The following is a 17,476-nucleotide window of genomic DNA, read 5'->3' on the forward strand; positions in this document are numbered from 1 at the left end:
CCTTTAAAAGGACTTTAAATCAACCTTGATTATTATTAGATATCTCAGAAATACAACCTTAAAATAATTTACATAGATATTTATCCTTCTTCTGGCTATTTTTCAGTTCTATTCATGTTACAATGAATTGCATGATTGCATCATTTCTTAGAGCTATGTAATATTCCATTCTATATATGTACCATATCTTCATGATCCACTTATCTGTTGTTGGACATCTAGATTGATTCCAACTCTTTGTTACTGTGCTGCAATGAATAGTGGTGTGCATACATCCTTTTGAATGAATATTTTTCTATTATGTGGATAAATACCCAAAAGTGAAATTCGTGGGTCATTTGACAGCTAGATTCTGAATTTATTGATAACCCTCCATATTGTTTTCCATAAGGGATGAACCAGACAAAATTCCCACTAGTATTTTTTGCCACATCCTTCTCAACACAAAGTGTTCCCAGATATCTCATTTGTAAAATAAAAATCCATGTGTTGTGGATATATCATATCTCTAACTCCAAGCAGATGAGTCTAAAGCAGCAGGGTAGTGGCAAAAGATTAATAAACCAAATCAGTCAGTCTGCACCTTATGGTGTCATTTCCAAGCACCAAGACAAACTCCTGTCTATTCCAGAACAAAATCCACTAGGGTAGGGCAGGGCGGAGTGATCCAAGTGGGCTTTTACATATCAAAGGACAACATGACTAAGAAGAGGATGATGGAAGAAAAACCTTTATTTTGGGTTAATTTCTGAGTGTCATCTTATAATTCCACCCTTTCTGTTTAAAACAAAGAAAAGAAAATGCTGGGTGTCATCTTACACTCATTGTCATCTTAATTTGGGTTTCCCTAGTGATAAGTGTTGATGAGCATTCTGTCATGTGCCTGTTGCCATATGTTGATCTTCCACAGAGAAATGTCAGTTTATTTTCTTTACCCATTTTTGATAGTGTTGTTAGGTTTGGGGAGATTAATCTTAGTGAATATGTTGTATATCATAGATATAAACCCTTTATATCATGTGTTGAGTGCAAATATTTATATGTGGTATTTTGAAAAACCGCATGAGGGGATGTAGTGATTTAAATGAAAGTTGTCTAAAATATTCTTGACCTCAGAGTATGATGAGAAGAAGAGAAATAGAGTAAAGAATTGAAATACAGATGTGAAATAACAGGAGACAGGGTCAAGAGTATTCAGGAACATTAGTGTTATTAAAGAAGAACAGAAATCAATTAATAAATATCTAAGCCACATAACAACACTGAAATCATGAGACTGACATTTTAACTATCAAACTTAAAATGATGTATGTGATGTGGCAGGCTGGGGCTGAGGCAGGCATGAGATGAACTCAGGAAGTATTTGGTAGAGGGGGTTGACACTGGTGGTAGATTGGCACTGAAATATTTCATGTCCCAAACTAAACTATGAATAGCTCTGTAAATAACAGTGTTTTAAATATAAAATTAAAAAAACAGCAATAGAATGGGAAGATAGATCAAAGGGCTAGAGAACATGCTGTGCATATGGGTCACCTGGTTCAATCTGGTCAATAACCATTCCTGAGTTTCTTCCGGGGAGTAATCCATGAGCACCAATAAATGGATGTAGAACAAGAAGTGAGAAAAGGAAAGAAAGCTATTGCTATGTATTTTTGAACATCATTATCATATAATGATATAATACTGAGCTCTAGCTACCAAATCAATACCAACATAACTATTCACTGATACTTCTTTTGTAATATTACAATCTGTTCTCTTTTTTAATTAAACTAGACTTGTATCTCTTCTTACACTATTGATTCTCTAGTTGTGCACTTGAACCAAAGCTGTCATTATTATTAAAAGACCTTAAGAAATAAAAAAAAAATTGACATGGGTAAATGAAAAAGGAATAAAGAAAGAGAAGAAAAGAAGTGGGTATAAGTGTTTTATAAAAGGTTGAGAAAAAGCGGAAAAAAACAGCAAACAGAACATAAATCTACACAAAGCTTTAAGTTTCCTTCTAAAATAGGGACATGGAATGGACATGGACATGATTTGTGTCTTAAATCTGAAAGGGTAACAAATGTGGAACTACCCAGAGAAGCAGGATGTTACTGATGGTCATAGCTGTTTAAATATTTCACAAATGGGGTATCTTAGCTAGTATTATAAGGGCAGTCCAAAATTACTTAAGTATTAATCAAGGGTTCCATAAGGTTTTATGAAGGAAAGGAAATTAGTTGAATACTTAGATAAAATTGAAGTTTTTGTTAGGGGAATGATCTCCCACACCATACATGGTGCTGAGGATTATCCCATTTTCAGCAGCATACAAGGTAAATGCCTTAACCTCTGTCTTTATTTCTTATAATGAGTTAGCAGAACATGGATAGTGGGTTGAGGATGATAATGTGAATTTGAGATAACTATTTTCAGCACTTTTTATCATGCAAAAAAGTCTCCTTTGTGGCAAGAGCTGTTAGGATATTCAGATAATTGGAGCAGATTTGGAATTTTCATTTCCAGTTTTCTTTCAACCAACTATGAAAAATTAATCTTGGCCGGCTCTCACTGAATTTGGTAATGTACATTGTAGGAAGGAGCTAGTAGAAGAAATATGGGTTGAAAAATTCATCACATTAATCTGTGGTTGTAGGAAATGTGAAATTTGACTTTGAAATCTGAGGTTGCAAAATGGACCTCATCTTTTCTTATAGCAGAGCAATATTCTACTGTGTATGTGTATCACATTTTCTTTATCCAGTTATTTGTTCTCAGGCACTTTGGCTGTTTTTAAGTTTTGGCATTTGTGAACAGTACTGAAATGAACAAAGTGCAAATGACTTTTCTCTCATTCACTGTTCTATTCTTTAACCTCTGTTCATGAGATGTGTCAGTTGTAAAATAACTATTGCTGCTTTTATTTTGGCCCTTGAGGCTCCATGAATGAGTTGAAAAAAGTTATTGGATTAAAGTGCAATCTACTTTTCAAAAATATTCCAAACCTCATTAATAATGCTCTCCTAGAGCTCATATAACTCATACTTAATGGGAAAATTGATTTATCATTGACAGTATCTTTTTGATCACAGAAATGCTTGTTTTCTATCCATTATAAAGAATGATATGACTGAACACAAGTAGTAGACTTTCTGGAATTTAAAAACCTCCGAGGTATTTAATGAATATTTAGTGTTTTGTCTCTTCTAGGTACAAACACCATTCTCCCTGAATGAACACATACAGGAGAAGTTCCAACTTTTTTAAAAAAAACCTTTATTTAAACAACTTGATTACAAATCTGATTGTAGTTGATTTTCAAGTCATATAAAGAACATCCCCCTTCAACACCCAGTGCAACATTCCCATCACCAATGTCAGAAATCTCCCTTCTCTCCACCTCACTCCTGCCTGTACTCAAGACAGGCTTTCTACTTCCCTCATTCATTCACATTGTTATGATCGTTCTCAGTGTAGTTATTTCTCTAATTGCATTCACCACTTCTTATGGTGAGCTCCATGTCATGAGCTGGACCTTCCAACCCTCATCTCTTTTGTCTCTGAGAATTATTGCAAAAATATCTTTTATTTTTCTTAAAATCCATAGATGAGTGACACTATTCTGTGTCTATCTCTCTCCCTCTGACTTATTTCACTCAGCATAATAGATTCCATGTACATCCATGTATAGGAAAATTTCATGACTTCATCTTTCCTGATGACTGCATAATAAATATATGTATGTATATGTGTGAGATAGTACCTCATAGTTGATCACAACTGGTTAGCCACTTGCAAAAAAGCGAATTCACACCCCCAGCTAACAACATGTATGAATGTAAAATCCAAATGTATTAAAGACCTTGATATCAGACCTGAAACCATAAGATATATAGAACAACACATAGGTAAAACACTCCATGACATTGAGAATAATGTCCTCTCCAAAGAAGAGGAAGCATAGATAAATAGATAGGAATATATTAACCTCAAAGGAAATAGTGCCCAGGATACAAGAGCTACCCATGGAGTGGGAGAAACTATTCACACAATATCCATCAGATAAGGGACTAATATTCAAAATATACAAGGCACTGACAAAACTTTACAAGAAAAAAACATTAATCCCATTTAAAAATGGGGAGAAGAAATGAACAATTTCTCAAAGAAGAAATACAAATGACCAAAAAAACACATGAAAAAATGCTCCACATCACTAATCATCAGGGAGATACAAATCAAAACAGCTATGAGGTACCATCTCATGCCACAGAGATTGGCAAACATCATAAAGAATGAGAACAAGCAGTGCTGGCGGGGAGAGAAAGGAACTCTTATTCACTGCTGTTGGGAATGCCATCTAGTTCAACCTCTATGGAAAGCGATATGGAGATTCCTCCAAAACCTGGAAATTGAACTACCATATGATCCAGCTATTCCACTCCTAGAGATATATCCTAGTAACACAAAAATACAATTCAAAAACCCCTTTCTCACACCTATATTCATTGCAGAACTATTTACAATAGCCAGACTCTGGAAACAACCAAGATACCCTTCAACAGATGAATGGCTAAAGAAACTGTGGTACAAATACACAATGGAATATTTATTATGCAGCCATCAGGAAAGATGAAGTCATGAAATTTTCCTATACATGGATGTACATGGAATCTATTATGCTGAGTAAAATAAGTCAGAGGGAGAGAGATAGACACAGAATAGTGTCACTCATCTATGGGTTTTAAGAAAAATAAAAGACATTTTTGCAATAATTCTCAGAGACAAAAGAGAGGAGGGCTGGAAGGTCCAGCTCACTACATGAAGCTCACCACAGAGTGATGAGTGTAATTAGAGAAATAACTACACTGAGAACTATCATAACAATGTGAATGAATGAGGGAAGTATAAAGCCTGTCTTGAATACAGGTGGGGGATTGGTGGGGTGGAGGGAGATTTAGGACATTGGTAATGGGAATGTTGCACTGGTGAAGGGGGATGTTCTTTATATGACTTGAAACCCAACTACAATCATATTTCAAATCAAATGTTTAAATAAAGATATTAATAAAAAAGAAAAAATGCTCCATTTCACTAATCATCACGGAGATGCAAATCCAAACAACTGTGAGGTATCATCTCATGCCACTGAGAAGTTGCAACGTTTTAAGAAAAGATTTGCCTCATCCTTAACAATAGTAGTAGATGTGACAATTTGATAATTTCTTTTTTGCCCTCTTTATTTGGGAACAAATTCTGATTTATCATTTATTCATGTTTGACAACACCTCAAACTATCCAATATTTTAAATTTCTTTTCTAAATAGGACCACGAGTCTTATGTTAAAACTGAGAAGCCTCCATTGTTTCAAAGAGGCAGTTTGCAGTGAGGGTCTCAGCCATACTCTTTAAGTTAACCTGCTTTGTTCACAATTATCTTAGGCTGTTTTACTTCCAAGTAGCAGCTCTTTAAGGATCCATTTAGCATTCTTGAGCTTAATTTTAGTAAAAAAAATGTGAATAAATACTCTAATAATCGTAACTGTCCTCCCCTTCACCCCAGCAAATTTCTGTTTTTTCTCTAAGATAGAGAAATAGTTTGTTGATTTTTCCTTTGGTTCAGAGTATATTCTCAGATACCCAAAGGACATCGGGCTGCTGTGATTCTTGTCTTAGTGGGGGATAATTTAAGAATCCGGGGAGCTTGGCAAAGCCCTCCAATTTATATTTACTTCCTTGGGCAAAGCAACACATTAGGAATGAAGGCTCAGAAACAGCCTTGGGCTTATCATACTTCCCTGAGGTAATTATGCAAAGTAAACTCTAATAAAGATCATGGGTTATACACATAAGAGCAGCTTAAATCCATGCTTCATTTAAGCTCATTGTGATGGGAGGATATTTGCTTGTTTGTTGCCTTTTCCCTATGGAGTAAAAGATGAATGTTTATTTTAGGGAAGCATATCTTGTTCTTCAAGGAGAGATCGTTAAATGATGAAGAAAATCATGTCCAAAGGGATGACAGGTGACTTAACCTTTGGATTTTTAAATGTTTGTTCTAAGGGATTCTAACTAGGGATGCCTCTGTGAAAAAGAGCCATGCATTTTAAAAATGACTCCCCCTTTTATCTCTGGTGCCTGATGAAGACTTTTCTGGGATTTTCAGACCTAATTTACCTAATTTTCCTCAAGTGTGAGAATAATTCAAACTCAGCATAGGTGAAAATAGTAGGCAGTTGTTTTAGTATGTCTGGACTGCTTTTAACATAATATCAGAGACTTGATGTCTTAAAATGACATAAATTTATTTTTCAGAGTTATTGAGTTTGAGAATGCCAATATATAAGGCTGGGAAAATTGGGGTCTTCTGAGGTTCTTTTGTTTAGTTCTTAGGTCTTTTTACTGTAGTTTTACATGTTGAAATGGAGTAAAGATCTTTCTAAGTTATCTTGCATAAGGGTGCCAATCCTGCTTAACCAGGGTTCTGCTAATAAGCTAATTACCTTAAGGCTATACTTTTGAGTAATTGCACTATACAGGCTAATTATTTCTATACATGAGTGCAAAATATTGTGGAAGTCGAGGGAATCTAAATATTTTATCCAATGTACAAGTAATTGTGATATTGATGATTGGTTTGAGGGACAAATACACTGCATTGTCAAGGGAAGTCTGATTATTGTCCTTGGAGTCCTATTGATGTCAAGCATTGTTTTTCCTTATTCCATTCTCTTTCAGATCCTAATATCTATGAGCCAATCTATCTGGCTCTCTTAACAAGATAGGAATGATAAGACAATTCAGGAAGTCTTGTTAGAAGTCTTAAAAGTCTTATCCATACCGGCAGGTGGAGTCTGGAACATAGCCACGTGTACGTGGAGGTATGGAGTAGACTCAGTTTTTGACATGACACAAAACAGCTCTGAGCTATGACATCTGATTGGCATCCCACATCTTAATCTCTCCCAGGTGTCAAGAGATGTCAGTAAGAATATGGTTTCTTTATTCTAGTACTTCTCTTCAGAGATTTAGAGCTCATTATAATTTGTGATAACCAGTCTTATGATTAAAAAATAGTAATATTGATGGTGGCTAAGCTTTATGGAGTATATTAATTTAACACTATGAGGAATGAACTTTTTAAGCTTTTTGCAAGAATCTCATATTTTTTTATAGTAATCTGAAGAAATATTGTTATTTTCACAATGCAGTTGAGAACATGAAAATTTCAAAAGGTTAACTTGCTTAAGTTTACCCAACTATGGGGCCGGGCGGTGGCGCTGGAGGTAAGGTGCCTGCCTTGCCTGCGCTAGCCTAGGACGGACCGCGGTTCGATCCCCCGGCGTCCCATATGGTCCCCCAAGAAGCCAGGAGCAACTTTGAGCGCATAGCCAGGAGTAACCCCTGAGTGTCACAGGGTGTGGCCCAAAAACCAAAAAAAAAAAAAAAAAGTTTACCCAACTATTAAGCTGGATACTAATATTTTGTAAACTTTTTTTTTTGCTTTTTGGGCCACACCCTATGATGTATGATGCTCAGGGTTTTTTTTTTTATAAACTTCTGACTTTATAATATACATTATAATCCAGTCCTCTAATTTTTCATTACAATCACAGGTGCTTTCCATTAACTCTGAAGACCAGAATAGTCTTGTTCTAGAATCTGGTTTGTTCATATCTAATGAAGCATTATCAAATTTAGGTCTGTATTTTGTATACTAACATTGGATTTGGCATTTTGTTCTGACTTTCTCTATAGGCTAATTTTTATTGTGTAGTTTGTATTTCACACTTTTAGTTGTTAAACTTCTTACTGACTCTTTGAAAAGGTTTATATACCCATTTCTCCAGCCCCCATATTCTCATTATGTGATGCTGCTCCTGCTGGAACATTGTCTTTCTAATGCTGATTCAGGGACTGAGGCTTCTTCTATCATGAGGTTACAATGGTCCTCAGTGGTTCCTCTATGTTCAGTGTGATCACTGAAGAATGAGAGGATGAATTCACACACTTTCTTCTCAATTCACAATGTTTGAAATGACATGAATCAGCTTGCTTGATAGGATCTTTTCACATGACACTTTTTGAGGCAAAAGGTCTAAGAAATATAATTTGAGTTTTGTATTTTTTTTTTATTTTCAGTGTTAGGGGCAAACTCAAGGCATCATATATGCAAGGTAAGTTCTCTACAAGTAGCTAAGCTATATCCTCAGGCCTTTGGAACCTATTCCTTAACAATAGTATAAACAAGAGAATTGAATCTGAACAACCAACCATCCTCTCTATGACTGTTGACATCTAGATGTTCTTGTATAAAAATGATTGGGTGTGAGTGAATACTAAAAGTTCTAAAATAGTTTAGAAGCTGCAATTGGAATCAGTATATTTATAGGAATTCTGGAAAGCTTTGTGGGCTAAATTCTCTGGATGCCTTTATACAGTTTATTTGACTGGGCTTCTGTTTCCATGTGAGATTATGTTCAACCTTCCATAATGAGTCTTGACAGGCAATTAAACAACCACTGATGCCCAATACCTGAGTGCCAGATATACGTTTCTGTTCCTATATATGCTACTTTTCCACAGCTGGAACCATAAAGCTCCTGCCATCTGACTTTGAGCAAAGCTAATGCTTGGAACTGGAGGCCAGGAATCTTTAGTATTGATAACAAGGTTTCCTTTGCTACCCATACTTTACAATTTTTTTTTTTTACAAAAACCTTGGCTTCAACCCAGAGCAGTGTCTCAAAATGATTGGTAGATTGTTAGCACTTGATCACCACTAAGATACAACTTTATCAACTTTATTTTTTTTATATCCTTTCTTCTAACTATTCCCTCCCCCACTTTTTTTGGCCACATCCAGTGGTGCTCACGGGTTACTCCTGGCTCGAGTAATCAGGAATCACTCCTGATTGTGCTCAGAAGACCATAAGGGATACCAAAGATTTAATCCAGGTTGGCCACATGCAAAGCAAATGCCTTACCTGCTGTGCTATTGCTCAGGCCCCAGCCTCTTAGTATTCTTAATGTACATCATTGAATATCCACTGCTAAACAAAAAGATTGTCTCAGTCATTTTTTACTTTTTCCATAAATTGTTATTTTTTTCTCACTGCTTATCACAAAACTGTCACTTCACTAACTCCAAGCATATTCCTTTACCTGTGAATGTTCCTATTCACTAGTTTTTATCTAACTTAGATCTAGGAAGATACTGATAAATCAGAGGAAAGTGACAAATGTGATGCCAGATCACTCACTCCAGGGAGTGGCCTCAGTCTATCCAAGGGAACTGTTTTAAACCTGCCTTCCTACAGAAGTTCAGTATTCTCAACATGACAGTCATAGAGAGTGAACGAATCAAGTTCACTTACCTTTTCACATATAAAGTCTCCTGCAAGGTGCCTTCATAGTTATATCTGGCCAGCATACGTGATTTATATTTACCTCACCTTGCAGAATAAAAAGGAGGCAAAAATGATTGAGAGATTGGAAACCATCTTATATGTTTTTTTTTAAAAGGTAGAATATCTGGCCCAACAAGCTTATTTAATAAAAAAGATACAGAAAATAATTATTAAACAGAGTTTTCCCTTTGGATTCTAACTTAGGGTGGTGTAGTGTGATTGAGCCACACCCAATTATATTCAAGGATAACCCCTACTCTGCTAGGCAAGTGCTTCAGTCCTTATGTTATCTATCTACCCCCTTTAAAATCCTCATTCTACAGTGCTGAACATTTTTTGGGATATGTTTATGCTTTTGCGTAGGTGAACATTTCTCTCTCTCTCGCATCTCTCTTTTTTTCTGGACATGCAGCATGGTATAATATGAGAATGGCTGTTACTCAAAAATAGGATTTTGTTCTAGGAATAAGTGTATTATATATTTGTGTAATCTCAGAAATACCTATTTTTGGTTATCTTTTTAAACCCCCACACAAGAGAATGGAAACAAATCTTGTACTCATAGGTAAACAGTAGATCTCCATCACTGCTTAGAAACCTCCATTGCCATTCCATGCAACGACAGGAGGCTCTGTGGTCTCGAAATTTATTTCTTACGATTAAGTATTATTCTTTTTAAGTGAGTTGCAAGGTAGACTGAAATGTTGCTACTTTACTGATTTCTCTTATATGGTGATTTTTGAGATTTGGCATTTATTATTTTTAGCCAAGACATTGTTCTTTAGTTTATCACAGATTTTTAACATTCCCCAGAACTATTTCATACTTTGCCAAAATATGGACATTTTCTTTTGTTGATTTTTATTTTAGGGGCTAGTAAAGTAAATTGGGTATTTCCTTGAACACTATTTTTGTAATACTTTGAGATATCATTTAAAGAAGAGTAAAGAGTGGCCAGACCAAAAGTACTGGGATTAAGGTGTTTATTTTGTATGTAATTAACCTCAGTTTCATCTCTAGTCCCAAATAGTTTCTTGAGCACTATAGGGAATAATCTCCAAGCATAAAGTCAGGAGAAACCCCAGATATACCCTACCCCCTAAAATATTTTTTAAAAGGAGGAGAAAAATATGTTATTGAGCAGTTACTTTATTATTATGTTTTTGCTTTGTTTTGTTTTCAGATTCAATTTTATGATCCATTTTGCCACTCTGTGTCTCTTAACTGGTGCATTTAGTCCATTGACATTGAGAAAGAAGATTGTCATGGGATTTTGTATCATCTTTTGTAGGAGTTTTGTGTGTTTGTTGGGTCTCCTTGACTTAAAGTAGACCCTTCAACTCTTGTTTTAAGATTTCTTTTGAGTCTGTAAAGTTTCTGAGCCATTGTTTATCCATGAAGCTGTGTATCCTGCCTTCAAACCAGAATGAAAGTCTGACTGGGTGAAGTATTCTTGGTGAAGCATTCATTTCATTGAATTTTGTCACTATATCCCACCACTGCCTTTGGACCTGGAGGGTTGCTTGTGATAAACCTGTTATAAAACTCAAGGATGCTTCATTTTATGTAATTTCTTTTTCTGATCTTTCTGTTTTTAGTATTATTATATCTCTATCTCTAGAACCTCTAATTCTGTGACCTGATTCCTTATGGGGGGTTACTTTATGGGTCTCTGGAACCCCAATGATTCTTATATTATTTCTAATGAATTTATTCCAGAGATTTATTGTCTGTTTGCTTGTTTGGAGGATGTTTTTTCTATCTTCTGTGTGTTTATTTTAAGGCTTTTTTCCAAGCTCTTCTGTTGTATGGTAGTAGTATGCAGCTCCTCTTCCAGCTCACTAATTTTGTCCTCAACAGCTGTTATTCTGTTAGTGAGGCCTTCCAATTAGTTTTTCATTTCACCTACAAAGTTTTTCATGTCTGTCTCTGTTATTTCTTTTGAAATTTTCTCATTTCTATTCTCACTTTCTCTTGAGTTTTATTTGTGGTTAATTTGGTTCATTTTATGGTTTCTTTGAGTTCTTTGAATATCCTCCACATTTTCTCTCCAATGTCCTTAACATTATATAGGTGGTTGGTACTTGTCAGGTCTTCAGAGCTACCATCTTCATTCTCTAAGATTGGTAGAGTTCTTTGTTGTTTCCTCATTGTCATCACTGCAGTATTTTTATTTTAGTGTGTTGTGCTGGGGCTCATTGACTAGAAGAAAATGCTCAGCTACAGAACATAACATATTCTAGTCTGGTTTTGTCTCTTCCTGGGCAAGACTTCACTCAACTCACTGCCATGCTGGTGTCTGTCTCTATGACCTCTGGGTCAAGGTCATAATGAAACATGCAGGTCTGGTTTTATTTCTTCCTGGCCTGGGCTGCCTTTGTTTTGTTTTGGGATCACACCTCATAGTGATTCAGGACTTACTCCTGGCTCTGCCCTCAAGGTTCACACCTGTGCAACTCAGAAACATATGAGGTTCCAGGAATGAAAACTAGGTTGTAAACAGGTAAGCACCTTTTTTACTGTACTATCTCTCCAGTCAACAGAAGCTACTTTACTACTCATAGCAAGTTTTGAGAACTAACATATAATTGACATTTAACATATTAATTATTTTGGATCAGAGCAATAGAACAGCAGTAGGGTATTTGCCTTGCATATGGCCGTCCCTGGACAGACCCTGGTTCAATTCCCAGCATCCCATATGGTCTCCTGGGCTTGCCAGAAGTGATTTCTGAATGCATAGCCAGGAGTAACCCCTGAGAGTCACTGGATATGATGGCTCTCAACCCCCCCAAATAAAACAAAAAATATTAATTTTTTATACGTAATATATATCATAAAATCACACAGTAACTTGAGTTTGTCTTCATCCAACATAAATACAATTTTTTCTTGCGAAGAAATTTTTAGAAAATCTTTTTCTAAAATAAGTAAATAAATAAATAAATAAAATAATAAGATAAAAATCTTTTTTATTCTTTTATTTATTTTAGAAAATTTCAAAATACAGCACTATTAACTATAGTCACTAGACTGAACACCAAATCCTCAGAAGTTATTTATCTTACAAGTGGAGATTTTCACCTTTTTACCACCTTCTCTCATTTCTCCTCTGCTTCTGGAAACTGCCACTCTGTTCTTTTTATCAAAGTTAGGTATTTTTAGGGGCTGGCAAGGTGGCGCTAGAGATAAGGTGTCTGCCTTGCAAGCGCTAGCCAAGGAAGGACCGCGGTTCGATCCCCCGGTGTCCCATATGGTCCCCCCAAGCTAGGATCAATTTCTGAGCGCTTAGCCAGGAGTAACCCCGGAGCATCAAACGGGTGTGGCTCGAATAACCAAAAAAAAAAAGGTATTTTTAGATTCCACAAGAAGTGATATCATACAGCATTTGTGTATCTGATCACTTTTCTATTATTATTATTATTATTATTATTATTATTATATGAGCTCCTCTGTATGCATTTGTTGGTCAGTTAGCTTTGAAATATGTATTTAGAGCTTTGCCCATCTTAAATTTTTTCTGCTGACTACTTTCTATATTTGGGATATTAATCAGTATCAGAAATATAATTTCAGATATTGTCTCTTATTCTGTAGGTGATCTTTTTCTTTTGCTAATGATTTCCTTTGCAACAACACTTTCCAGTAAGACAGTACTTTCTATTTTACGAATGATTAAATTGGTATAATATTAATAGCACTTGGCAGAAAATAATACAAAGCAAAATCTCTGAATGCTATTTCTAGAATTGTGCTCCCTTCAGTCACTTGTTCTCAAGGTTTATGTGGACTGTAGCAATATCATGTCTTGCTGTTAAACAAAACTCAGCAATAAATATGAGTAATGAATAAAATAATAATTCATTCTGAAGCTAGGGCATGTTGCTTTAAACCTTTCCTTCTGTCCTTGAACAAATCACATACTGATTTCAAGGAAAATTTTGTGTGTACAAAAAAATCAAGAAGTAATCTGGTGGTTCTTGATTAGCAGTTACATTTGTGCATATATACAGAAACTCATTTTCTTTTTTTTTTCATGAAATTTCTCTACAAAAGGGATTGATGGTAATTTTGCTGTTTAATGCTATCATTTTTATGCAGTGAATTGGGAATGCTTGCTGAGTTTTGCAGTTGAAAACAACTCAATTTGATCTAAACACAAGAAGTATGGGTAGTTACCTATTATTATATTACCAATACTGCTGTTTTCCTTTTGCACAAAGTTCTCACACAAATGTTTATGGCTAAAATAGCCATCCCTTATACTTTAAAGAAATTATGGAAGTAGTAATACCACACAATTGAACTACTGTCATCATAAGATATAAAAAAAGCAGCAAGAGATAAATGGCCTTGTTATTGACTAAAGTGAAGTAAAATGACCCTGTGATTCATATCTGATTGTCTTAATAACTTCAATGCATACAGACAATGTCAGAAGGCCATCCTGAAACAATCATTTGCCAAAAGAATGTTGTTACTTACTAGAGGCATGACTCCAACCTTATCAGAATGTCAGAGAAACAGCCTTGGCAACTGCGTCTGTTGACTGGCAGGAAACCCATCTGTAAGCCAGTGATAGGGGGATCTGGCATGTGTGGAATGTGATTTTATTTTACTGAGAATAAAAAGCTGTATCCTTGAAATGACAAGTGTTGAATTTGTCCGTTAGGGGTTGGTGACTGCTGTGTAGCTTTATTTTATTTTTTTAATCAGTTTATAGCAGAACTAAGAAAGGATCTTACCTACTCCCTATAATTCAGAATAAGAGAATTAAAATGCCAAATTTCCACAAAAACATTTCAACAGGGTTTCTGTATCACTTTACAGGTAGTTAAAGCAGATAGATGTCTTTTTTTGATACCTTTTAAATTTTTCCTTTAATTTTTTATTTAGTTACTCTACAAAATTATTACATCTAGATATCTTATTATTAAAAATGTTTTAAAAAGTGTATGAAATAGAGCACTGTTTATAAGGTGAAACAAATATATTAAACTACAATTATAAAATATATAAAATTAATTTATTTGGAGCTATTAGCTTATTAGCTAATAAGCTAATAATATATATACAATAAAGCAAATATATATATTTTTTTGGGTTACACCTGGTGATGTTCAGTGGTTACCCCTGGCTCTATACTCAGAAATTGCTCCTGGTAGGCTTGGGGGACCATATGGGATGCCAGTGGTTCTTTGAGAGCATGATATCAGCTCATTTTTGGGGTACTTTTCTAGTTTCTTAAGTTGTTCTGTTAAGACATTTATAGATGCTCACTAAGTAGTAAGCTAGACACAGAGGGGGGTGAGAGTGGGGGATATAAGATGCAGGTGGGAATGGGAGTGGTGGAGGGAGGGCAAATTTGGTGATGGGAATTCCCCTGATTCTATGTAAATATGTACTTAAAATATTACTGTGAAAGATATGTAAGTCAATATGGTCAAAATAAAAATTTATAATTAAAAAATTAAATAAACAAGATAATTTAATCTCAGAATCTAGATTACAACGAGACCAGTAATTTGTATTGTTAAACCTTTAGTTCTCAAGGTAAATAAAAAATGTAAGTGGCCTAATTACTTACCAATATCTTGTCAGATGTATCTTTTTTTTATATCTTTACTTAAGCATCTTGATTACAAATATGATTGTGATTACGTTTCAGTCATGTAAAGAACACCCCCCTACACCAGTGCAACATTCCCACCACCAATGTCCCAAATCTCCCTCCATTTCACCCCACCCCCACCTGTACTCTAGACAGGCTTTCTAGTTCCCTCATTCATTCACATGGTTATGGTAGTTCTCAGTGCAGTTATTTCTATAACTGCACTCACCACTCTTTGTGGTGAGCTTCATGAAGTGAGCTGGAAGTTCCAGCCCTCCTCTTATTGTCTTGGCAGATGTATCTATATATGTATATATTCATATATAAAACAATGAATGGTACAAAAATATGAAGCATAAATATGATAGTGATTTATATTCCTCTCAATAAATATTCCATGGTGATAGAAAGAAAAGATATTTATGTGGGTCATTTATTTTTTTCTTTCTCATGAATGTTTGCAAGACTATAAACTGTAATCTTTCTACAACATTTGCTATGCTGTCTATATTATGCCCACCCCAGCCTTTTTGAATAAGTTATTTGCTTGAAGAGTTGTCTATTACCATTTCATTCTGAGTTTGTTTTAACTTTGATTATTCAAATATATTTCTTGCATTCATTCCTTCATAATGTTAAAGTTTTCTGGTAATTCATAGCATGGAACGTCTTTCTTTTTCTTCCTTCCTCCTTCCCTCTCCTTCCTTCCTTCCTTCCTTCCTTCCTTCCTTCCTTCCTTCCTTCCTTCCTTCCTTCCTTCCTTCCTTCCTTCCTTCCTTCCTTCCTTCCTTCCTTCCTTCCTTCCTTCCTTCCTTCCTTCCTTCCTTCCTTCCTTCCTTCCTTCCTTTCCTTCTTCCTTCCTTTTTCTTTCTTCATTGTTTCTTTCTTTCTTTCTTTCTTTCTTTCTTTCTTTCTTTCTTTCTTTCTTTCTTTCTTTCTTTCTTTCTTTTCTTTCTTTCTTTCTTTCTTTCTTTCTTTCTTTCTTTTTCTTTCTTTCTTTCTTTCTTTCTTTCTTTCTTTCTTTCTTTCTTTCTTTCTTTCTTTCTTTCTTTCTTTCTTTCTTTCTTTCTTCCAAGATTGTTTTTAATCTCAAAAAATAATTTTCTTTGATAATCTATAAGGAACAAAGCTTTAACTGCAAAATTTTTGACATGAAATTATAGAAATTTAGTCATAGCTTTTTCCTTACTACTATGTCCAGTTATTTTGTTGTTTCTATCACATTTGCCATCTTGGAATCCTTAAATTTGGTCTCAACTCCAAATTACTTTTATTGTTAATATTTGGATATTTTTCTATTAAATGCATTTTAATGGTATCTAGAATTGTGACTTTCCCAGAATGTTTTCAATTTACTTCCACAAATATATCAGAAAAAAAATTAGCCAACTGTAATATTTAAAACCAGTATTTCTTGGGGCTGAAGATAGGAGAATGGCATGGTGATAGGGTGTTTGCCTTGCATTCAGAAGGATGGTGGTTTGAATTATGGTATCTCATATGGTCCCTGAGCCTTCCAGGAATGATTTCTGAGTGCAGAGCCAGGAGTAACCCCTGAGCGATGCCAGGTGTGACCCCCCAAAAGAACCCCCAAAACCCACCTGTATTTCTTCTATAAAGAATTTAAATTTATGGCTATGGATCACTGAATGTATATTATTTCAGCACAGATTAAAAGTGTTATTAATATCCTTGTATATCTCCATTAGCGCTCTTAGACGATTATGTACCAATGAACAGTAATACTATGAAGAAAATCTTTATTTTTCTAAGCAGTCTATTTTAGCAATTGATGTAAAATAGAAAACTTACTGGAGCTTTGTAGTTCTAGTGATAAAGTACAGGCAGAATAGAATTAATATAATCTTAAATATGTTAGGACTTTCAGAAATATAAATTAGCATTAATTTCAGCTTCAAGCAAGTACCCTTAATTAAAATCAACCTGTCCTGAAGTTTTGAACGTAGACATTAAATTCTCTTTTAATTAAATCTATGTAAAACTCATAGATGTTACCTTTCACTGTATATCTGTTTTATGTACACCAAAAATTTGTTGATTAGTGTAACTACTTGCATCAGACTTCTGTTATTCTGATTAGCTTCTTCACATTAGCACTTGCACTTCAGCTTGATCTTTGATGATAAGAATGTGATTTTTTTCTTAAACCTCATAAAGCAAGCTCTGCTAGCTTCAAACTTCTCCTTTGTATCTTCTTTACTTCTCAGTCTTCAAAAAATCAAAGTGTTCTTGTTCAGGATTAAGCTTTAGGTTGAGGTAAGGTTGTGGCTGATTTGATTTTTTATCCAGATAACTAAAGCTTTCTCTGTTATCAACAAGGTTGTTTCATTTATTTTATTCATGTGTTCACTGATCTATGATTTTAATTTCCCCCATGTCTTTTCTTTGAATTCATGTCTTTGCTAATTATTTGCAAGAGGCTTAGCTTTTAGTCTATCTTAGCTTT

Source organism: Suncus etruscus, chromosome 8, assembly GCF_024139225.1.
Source record: "Suncus etruscus isolate mSunEtr1 chromosome 8, mSunEtr1.pri.cur, whole genome shotgun sequence".
In the NCBI taxonomy this organism is placed as follows: domain Eukaryota; kingdom Metazoa; phylum Chordata; class Mammalia; order Eulipotyphla; family Soricidae; genus Suncus; species Suncus etruscus.